This window comes from Pteropus alecto, unplaced genomic scaffold (assembly GCF_000325575.1).
Source record: "Pteropus alecto unplaced genomic scaffold, ASM32557v1 scaffold161, whole genome shotgun sequence".
Classification (NCBI taxonomy): Eukaryota; Metazoa; Chordata; class Mammalia; order Chiroptera; family Pteropodidae; genus Pteropus; species Pteropus alecto.
In genome coordinates this window covers 3,298,662-3,309,291 of record NW_006432943.1, presented here as the reverse complement: position 1 = coordinate 3,309,291, position 10,630 = coordinate 3,298,662, and positions in this window count along the sequence as shown.

The window sequence follows — 10,630 nt, the reverse complement described above, 5'->3', positions numbered from 1 at the left end:
TATAAGTAGTTTTCATTAAATTCTTGTATTATCACAATTTGAGTGCCATCCGTTTCCTACTGTGATCCCGATAGTCACTTCCTCTTTAGAATCAAAAACCACTTTTTTTCAAGAAATTATCACTCGTACATCTTGAGAGAATATGATCTTTTCTTCCTCTGAACATAAAATAGCACTTCGTCTAAAGGCATTATTCAGCTTTGCATTTATCTAAGGGCTTGCCTAATCTCTTCTTTTTGAGTATAAAGACTCTAAAGACAGGAGGTCACACTTATTTATTTTCGTCTTTCACAGCACCTAGCAGTGTCCTGCATAGTACCAGGTACTTGATACATTATTTGCTAAATAAATGAATATTTTTACATATCTTCCAAGAGTTATTTTCATTAACTTACACAGAGTTCTCAGACACTTGAGAAAGGAAGTGGGGTATTGCAAAGGATATTAAAGGATACAAATGACCAACCAGATGAAGAGATACGTAGGGCAAGGTTAAGAACCTCTGGAGTTTGGGATGACCACCCTCTCAGCACTCCAACCCCAAAGCTCTCAGAACCCTGTCCTTTTGGATTTTCATGGAAGCTTCATTACATTGGCATGATTGATTAAATCATTGGCTACTGGAGATTGAACTCAATCTCTAGCCCCTTCTCACCTTCTTGGAGATCTGGGAGGTGAGGTTGAAGGTTCCAACCCTCTAATCACAAAGTTGGTTCCCTGACAACCAGCCCCTATCCTCAAGGGCTTTCTAAAAGTCACTTCATTAGCATAAACTCTGTAGTCAAGAGAGGCTTGTTATGAATAACAGGACAGCTTTATTGCTCTTACCACATGAGAAATAACAGATTTTAGAAGCTTTGTATAAGAAACAGGGATAAAGATCAAAACACACACACACACACACACACACACACATACACACACACACACACAGATATATATTCTTATTATAAATCACAGCACCTCAGTGGTCCTCTCCAATCTCCCTGTATTTGAGTTGGTCCTTCACTTCAGATTTACCTGGAGCCTGTATTCCTATGTTGGTGTTGGTTTGACAGACCCTTGACCCATGTTAAGAGCTAGCTGTGTTACTGTGTTCCATCACAGTTTATTACGAAGAACATTTTCCTCCAACATGAGAAACATTGTGGTGGGGTCATGGAACATGGATTAGATTTGGAATGAGAATGTCTTTGCTCAAATCCTGGTTTCCTAAAATGTGTGATTTTTGGACTAGTCATTTAACAGCCCAGTCATTTAACCAGCCGTTTAAATTTCTGCTTATTAATCTGTAAAATGGAAATGGTTTCTGACCTACCCGCTTCACATGATTATTGAGATTATCAAATGAGATAAAATCTGGGGATGATTTTAATGAATAATAAAGAATCAGATAAATATAAGGGAGAGTTGCTATAATGTACAAAAATGTAGCAAGGATGTTTCTTTTGATGATTTTCATACACATTTATTGGCAATAATATCAACTAATAGTCATTGAGCTTCTACTCTATATCAGGCATTGTACCAGACTCATACTGTCCACTTAATCTTATAACAGCCCTGCAAAGTAGAAGTTATTGAGCTGATAAGGAAATGGAAGCTCAGAGAGTTTAAGGAAATTGTGAAATACAAATCCTTCTCTGGTTAACTCAACAGCCCCTATTTCTTTCTTTGTCCCTCAGCTTTAGAGCCCTACTCCATCACAGCGCTTATCACAGTGTTGCACTGTCATTGGTTTGTTGCGATCTTGAGAACTGAAACCCTCTCATATTGATTCCTTTAGCACCAAGCTCAACGTTAGGCTCATAGAAGGTACTTTTTATTGAATTAAGTAGTTATAATATGATTGATTCACTTACAGTGAATCAATCATATTATAACTACTTAATAGGCACTGGGATATAATACATTTCCACTACAGAATTCAGGACAGGTTTAAAAAAGCACTAAAGAAAAATACTGAAATTGAAATATAGTACCTCCAGGTACTCAGGCAATGTGGTACTATTTGCTTATCTATCTATCTATCTATCTATCTATCTATCTATCTATCTATCTCTATCTATCTATCTCTATCTATCTATCATCTATCTATCTATCTATCTATCTATCTATATCTATATCTATATCTATATCTATCTATATCTATATCTATATTTCCCTCATAGAGCAGTTTCAAAAACGAAATTACTTCAATTGTTCCATATTATTTTACACTTCTTAAATTTCTTGAATTTGCTGGTTTCTTTCAAGGCCTCATTGCTTAGTAACACCTGGCTAGTTTGGCAGTTCCCTTGAACAAGAAGAGAGAGCAGCATATGAAACCGGGAGTAGTTTTAAAAACGGGGTGTCTTGGATATTTCTCCACACAACTGAAAGTGTATCATGCAGGAATTTTTCAAATGTTACTGGAACAAAAAGGGGTCCACCTGCATGTGTGGGAGTCAAAGGGAAGGTACGTGCAGGTTTGCAACAAAGAAAGTAAGGATTTATCCTAGGGAGTGGCAAGTGCTGGGAAACACAAGCAAGCTAATGCTCTCAATGACCTGGCCCCCAGGTATCTCTGGAGTACACGGTATAAAGGGAAAAATCAGTCATCATGGAAACTAAGGGAGATAAAGGCCTGGGTGCTACTGACTGGAAGGGGCTGGAGTAACTGTTCATTGTGTTGGGTTCTGAAATCAGCCTGGGGCCATCCCGCCTAGTCCCATGGCCGGTGGGGTAGTTCTGACTCAATGGACCTGGAGCTGAAACACATCTAAGGCTGAGATGTTATTCTTAGTGTAACCAAAACTTACTGTCACCATGTTTATAGACCTGAGGCTCCATAAATCTTATGTCCTAAGGCTTAATAATTAAAGGAGCAGGCATCCAAAAGTAGAGGGTGGAAAAAGCAAGTGAGTCAAAGTGCTATTATCTGGTCAAAACCAGGTCAAATTAGAAAAAGCTATATTAAAGAAATGAAATGAAGTTTGTGTGAGGTTATACAAACCTGTTTAAACCTGCCCACACAGCTAATTATAAACGAATCAGGCCTCCCCTTAGAGAGGGTCCCCTGAGTCCTAGAAAACAGCCTAATGCAAAGGCGGCGCAGTTATTTTGGGTGAAGATAAAACCAGGTTATTTGTTTATTGGTTTGTTGTTTTTTAGAAAGAAGGAAGCAGCTTAAAAATGTTCCTTTAAATGTTTGTATTTGTTGAACATCGTCACCATCAACAAATAGCTCTGAGTAGTTCCCTTCCCATTAGTGAGTGTAGCAAACAAATACCACATTTTTTTCAGTTTTAGTAAAATGATAAGTATCCAAATGAGTACAAAATTTGACATTATTATTTAAAGAAAAACCTCTAAAATGAGAGACATTTAAAAGCCCCAAGGTTGACAAAATGGCGAAAAGGCAGGAACAGATAATTCACAAGACAGAACAATGACCCTTAAATGTATTTTTAAAAATGTTCAAACTCACGAAATATTAAAGAAATGCAAATTAAACGCTTATCAGATTTGCAAAAATTCAAAAGTATGCAACGCATTCTTTTGACAAGGCTGTGGAGAAACGGTCACTCTTCTAATATATTGCTGGCGGAGGTGCAAACGGGTGTTAACAGTTCTGGAAGGATCTTTGGCAACACTTATCAAAACTACATGCACACTTGTCATTTGACCCAGAATCCCACTTCTAGAAATTTATCCTAAGGATATACCTCTAACAGTACAAAAATATATATGCAGAAGTTTATTCTTACCAGCATTGTTTGTTTTTCCAAAATATTGTAAACAATCTTATTGCTTATCTTTGGGAGAGTGGTTGAAAAAACCACGGTATATCCACAAGACGGAGTGTTATACAGCTATCAAAAAAATAAGAACGATCTCTATAACCTGATACGGAATGACTTCCAGAATGTACAGTTATATGAAAAAGCAATGTATAAAAGCATATTATATTGATGCAGGACAGGGCAAATTTCCCCGAGTAATGGAGAGACTCAGCCCTGTACCGAGAGAAGAAAAGGGTCCTTTGGCAGAGAGTGAGAAAATTCAACACACACGCCAAAGTTAGAGTCAAAAGGAAAGTTTATTAGAAAAGAGGTAACACTCCACCGACAGAGTTTGGTCTCCCCTCAGAGGCAGACAGTGAGAAGGACAGTAAGAGACTTGGAAAGACAGTTGGTGGTAGGCAGGGCTAGCATTTAGGGAATTCAGTTTATATATCATTCTTTAGTTCCTGTGAGTTACTGTTTAAAAGACTTTGTCAACCCATGACCTGCAGTGAGGAAGGGGAAGGGTATATAGAGTGAAAAAGTAAGACTATGTAGAGTGAAAGGCCTGCTGGCAGTTCCTAGCTTTTAATCCATAGGCCTCCCATGGTTTTAGCCATAGGGAATGACTCTTGGTTCCTGTGCCCACTTCACAGGTGTGGAGCATGGGTTGATAGCAATCCCAGCGGAAATCTTTTTTTGTTCTGAAGGTGTCCTCCTGGCCTGGGTACAGGGCTGATCAGCACATTGCAGTCTCTGAATGTGGCTCGATTAACATTTTAAATTATTTTACCTCCTTCCTCCATTAATATGACATCCTTAGTGTAAGAAATAAAAGGATATAAGAAAACATACAGGTATCTGTTCAAATGGGAGTCAGAAAATAGAGTAGTAGAAGTGTGGGTGATACTTCCCTACGTGTAACTTTCTGTATGGCTCTGACTCTTTGACCCACGTTAATATTTCACATATGAATTCAACACATAAATAATTAAAATCAGAATGTGGAAGGAACCCAAAATGTAATATAAATAGTAACAAATGTACCTAACTGTATTACAATTATATAATAACCAGTTGAAGGGAGTGGAGAAGAGAAAGTTAACCCAGGTAACTTTGGAAAGCAGCAGTCATTTTGACTATATAATGTAAAGCTGAAGGAAAAAAGAACTGACACAAATATTGTAGTCTAGTTAGTAAACTTGTTTTTCACAAGAATATGAATAGCAATTCTGAAACTCCTATTATATATAGGGACTCCTATAATACATATATATGTACATATATATATATGTTATATTATTAGGATGCCTAAAACTGGGACAATGGCCAAATCTGGGACAATTTGAGCAACAAAATAATATTAATATTAGATTATAACTCATAGACAAAAATAATTATCAATAATTCCATACAGATATAATTTTTAAAGGTTTAAAAAGGAGAGAGAAGGGATAGTGCTTTCTTATGGTAGAACTGCCATTAGTGAATGTAGGAGGAGTAATGAAAGCACAGGATCAGCATCTGGCAAACACCACAGTAATAATTATTGTAGGCAAGTCTCACAAATGGATGTGAAAATTAGTAGACTTTGAAAGTATGAGAAACAAGATATTTACATGGTCTCAAAGTATCTCTCCACAGGCTACTTACTAATTACAGAAATAGCAACTTTATAGTGGAAAAATCTGGCAGACACTGTGTTAGCCAAGTGATCAAGCTTAATATTATCAGTAGAGGGACCTATTAACATCACGCACCTCTTTATTATCAGGCACTGGAGGACGCAACATCGCTTCTGTGTTATTCCTGCCAAAAATGCATAATTGGAATTTAATCATAAGAAAGTATCAGACAAATACAAAGAAAGGGATATTCTACAATATAACTGGCCAGTACTCGTTAAAAAAGTGTCAAGATCACGAAAGACCAAGAAAGACTGAAGAAATATTCCAGATGGAAGGAGACCAAGGAGACATGTTGACCAAATGCAATTTGAGATCCTGAATTGAATCCTGGAACAGAAAAGGGACTGTCAATGCTCTCCAGCCAGAGACCATCAAGAACACATCCATAGTTGAACAAGTTGAGTTTATTAATTGTAGCAAGGGAGAGGGCACACCGTAGGAACTGCAGGATGTTTCACTAGGAATGTACTAGAAAAGACTTTTTTTGGTTGGGTGATTTGGAGGAGGATCAAGGAAATGAAAGTGTTCCAGAAAGTGGAGACAGTTCTATGATTTAGTATATTACTAAATCTTATCTACAGAAGGGGCCGATTAGAGCAAGGATAACCCTATAATAGCCAAAGCATCAGCTGTCACTCATATTACTCGGGAAAGGGAAATGTTTGTTATTTTGTGACTTGGAGAATGTTTAAAGTTCTTCTGTGTTTAAATATAATTATAGGGTGCTAGTGTTCTTATCTTGATCTGTCATGGTCACATAGTAGCCTTATCTGATGCTCTGTGAAATTGTTTGTGTGGGAGAGGAGAACAGCAAGACCCAATGTGACTGACAACGTGGATGGACTTTGAGGGCATTATGCTAAGTGAAGTAAGTCAGATAGACGAAGAAAAATACAGTATGATCTCACTTATATGTGGAATCTAAAACAAACAAACAAACAAACAAACAAACAAACAAACAAACAGACCAGACTCATAGATACAGAGGAGGGGGTTAAGGGGTAGGAAAAGTGGGTGAAGGGAGTCAAAAGGTAAACACGTCCAATAATAAACTAAATAAATCCTGGGGATGTAATATACAGCAAGGTGACTAGTGTTAATAATACTGTATTGTATATTTGAGAGTTCCTAAGAGAATAAATCTTAAAAATTCTCATCACGAGAAAAAGAATTTCTAGCTATGTGTGGTGATGGATGTTAACTAAACTTATTGTGGTCGTCATCTCAGTAAATACATATAACAAATCATTATGTTTATACTCGAAACTAATGTAACATGTTTTATACTCGAAACTAATGTAACATTATGTTTTATACTCGAAACTAATGTAACATTATATATCCAATGTAACTAATGTAACATTACATATCCAATATGCCTCGATTTAAAAAAGAAAGACCTGGTATGAGTGAGTGCCAGGCCAGCTTTTAGCAACACTAGCTGATGGCACCAGGCCAGGTCCTGGATGGCAAGGGCTGCTTTTCTCTTCCTTAAGACATTAGTGGAATAATTGGCAAAATTTGCAAAAGATCTGTAGATTAATAGTTAATAGTAGTTTATCAACATTAATCTCCTGATTTCAATATGTGTGCCTAGAAAGCTGGGTGAAATGTATATGGAGATCCTGTGTGCTATTTATTTTATAGCTTTATTGAGATATATTTTCGCATACTGTAAAATTCATTCATTTAAAATGTACAGTTCAGTGATTTCTGTATAGTCATAGTTAAACATCATTACCATAATTTAATTTTAGAATATTTTAGCACATACCCCCTAAAAAAACCCATATTAATTAGCAATCACTTTCCATTTCCACTCACCTCTCCCAACTCCAAACAACTTCTAACCTGCTTTCTGTTTCTATTAGTTTGCTTATTCCATATATTTCATATAAATGGAATCATAGAATATGGTCTTTTGTGACTGGCTTCCTTCAGTTAGTAGAATGCATTTAAGGTTCATTCATGTTATGGCATATATCAGTACATTTTTTACTGCTGAATAATATTCCACTACATGGATATAGTGTTTTGTGTTTATCTATTCATTGGTTGATGGACATGTAGGTTGTTTCTAATTTTGGTTATTATGAATTATGCTCCTATTATTATTTGTGCACAGGTTTTTGTATGGATATTTGTTTTCGTTTCTCTTGGGTATGTACCTAGAAGTGCTGAGCCAAAATATTAACTCTATGTTCAGCATTTTGGAAGGCAGCTACGTTCACCACTATTACCACCAACACCACATTTTGAAGAACTGCTTCAAAGTGTTTTTGCAAAACAGCTGCATTTTGTATGAAGATTCCTATTTCTCCACATCCTGATCAACAATTTGCTATTGTCTGTCTTTCTGTGTGGTGTTTTGCAACATTTTTCGCAAATATAAAATTCTTTCAAAAAACAACAAAATGAAGCATAGAAAAGAATATGGAAAGAGAGGAGTCTCCAAAAAAATTTAGAGTGAAACATATGAAATAATCTGTTACAAACACTGTAGAAATATATTCCCAAATCTAAGTAGTATGTAATGTACATATGTCTAGCCATTATAAGATTTTTGAACTATGTTTGCATTTTCCCTTACAATTCTTAGAAACTATTCTAAAATTTTCTCTTTTTGGTGTTAAACACCATAAAATGCATTCGGAACAGTTGAAGCTTATTTTAAATTTATCAGGTTTGCCCTTTTATATGTATTCAGTGGCTTTTTTTTTTTTTAAGTAAGTTTATTAGGATAACATTGGTTAATACAATTATATAATTTTCAGGTGTACATTATAATTTGACATCTGTATATTCTATTGTGTGTTTACCACCAGAAGTCCAGTTTCTTTCAGCTACCACATATTTGATTCTCTTTACCCACTTCACACTTCCCCTACCCCCTATGTTTGACCCCCTTGACCCCATCTACTTGCCCCCTCCTCCCTCAATCCCTACCCTATTGTAACCACTAATCTATAGTTCATGTCCATGAGTCTCTGTTTGTTTGTCCTGCATTTATTGCTTTTAGGTTTATATCTAACATAGAAGTGATATCATGTGATTTTCAACTTTTTCTGTCTGGCTTATTTCGCTTAGCATGATTATCTCGAGGTCTATCCATGTTGTCGCAAATGGCAATATTTCATCTCTTCTTGTGGCTGAGTAATTCCATTGTATATATATATATACCACAGCTTCTTTAACCAATCAACTATTGTAGGACACTTTGGTTGTTTCCATGTCCTGGCCACCGTGAATAATGCTGCTATGAACATCAGTGTGCAAATTTCTTTACAGATATGGGTATTCAAGTCTTCCGGGTAAATACCCAGTAGAGGGATTGCTGGATCATATGGTAGATCAATTCTTAGTTTTTGATGAACCTCCATACTGTTTTCCATAGTGGCTGTACCAAATTGCAGTCCTACCAGCAGTGTATGAGGGTTCTTTTTTCCTCTGCATCCTCTCCAACATTTGTTATTACTTGTTCTGTTGATTATAGCCATTCTGTGAAATTGTATCTTATTGTGGTTTTGATTTACATTTCCCTAATAGCTAGCGATGTTGAGCATCTTTTCATATATTTGTTGGCCATTTGTATGTCCTCTAGGGAGAAGTGTCTGTTCAGATTCTCTGCCCATTTTTTAATCGGATTTTTTTTTTGTTTGTTTGTTATTGAGTCATATGAGTTCTTTGTATATTTTTGATAGTAGGCCCTTATCGGAAGCGTTGCATGCAAATATATTTTCCCATTCTGATGGTTGTCTCTTCACCTTGTTGACGGTTTCTTTTGCTGAGCAGAAGCTTTTTAGTTTGATATAGTCCCATTTATTTATTTTTGCTTTTACTTCCCTTGCTTTTGAAGTCAAATTCATAAAATCCTCTTCAAGTCGAAGGTCTTTGAGTTTAGTTCCTATATTTTCTTCTATGCATTTTATTGTTTCAGGTCTTATATTCAGGTCCTTAATCCATTTTGAGTTAATTTTGGTGTGTGGTGATAAACAACAGTCTCGTTTCATTCTTTTGCAAGTGGCCTTCCAGTTTATTCACAACCATTTATTGAAGAGGCTTTCCTTTCTCCACTGTATGTTTTTGGCTTTTTTGTCGAAAATTATTTGCCCATATAAATATGGGTTTACTTCTGGACTCTCGATTCTCTTCCACTGGTCTCTGTGTCTGTTTTTCTGCCAATATCATGCCATTTTGATTACTGTTGCTTTGTAGTATAATGTGAAGTCGGGCAGAGTGATGCCTCCAGCCTCGTTCTTTTTTCTCAGGATGGCTTTGGCAATTGGGGGTCTTTTGTGTTTCCATACAAATCTGATGATTTTTTGTTCTTTAACAAATGCCGATGGGATTTTGATGAGGATTGCATTAAATCTATAAATGCTTTAGGTAATAAGGTCATTTTAACTATGTTGATTCTTCCAGTCCAAGAACACAGAATATCTTTCCATTTTTTGTATCTTCTTCGATTTCTTTTAATAAGGTCTTATAGTTTTCATTATATAGGTCCTTCACATGTTTCTTAGATTTATTCCTAGGTAGTTTATTCTTTTTGTTGCAATTGCAAAAGGAATTATTTTTTCCACTTCTTTTTCTGATACTTTGTTATTAGAGTATAGGAACCTAATGGATTTTTGAACATTGATTTTGTATCCAGAAACTTTACTGTATTTGCTTATTGTTTCTAGTAGGGTTTTTGTGGAGCCTTTAGGGTTTTCTATATAGAGAATCATGTCATACGTAAATAGTGACAGTTTGACTTCTTTGTTTCCTATTCGGATGCCTTTTATATCTTTCTCTTGCCTGATTGTACTTGCTAGTATCTCCAATGTTATATTGAATAATGGTGGTGATAGTGGACAGCCTTGTCTTGTTCCTGATCTTGGAAAGGTTTTAGTTTTTCACCATTAAGTATAATAATGGCTGAGGGTTTGTCATCTATGGCCTTTATTATGTTAAAGTACTTTCCTTCTATACCAATTTTGTTAAGTGTTTTGATCATAAATGGATGCTGTATCTTGTTGAAGGCTTTTTCTGCTTCTAGTGATATGATCATATGATTCTTATTTTTTAATTTGTTTATGTGGTGTATCACATTAAACGATATGTGTATGTTGAACCATCCCTGTGCCCCTGGGATAAAACCCTCTCGATCCTGGCATATAATTTTTTTAATAAGTG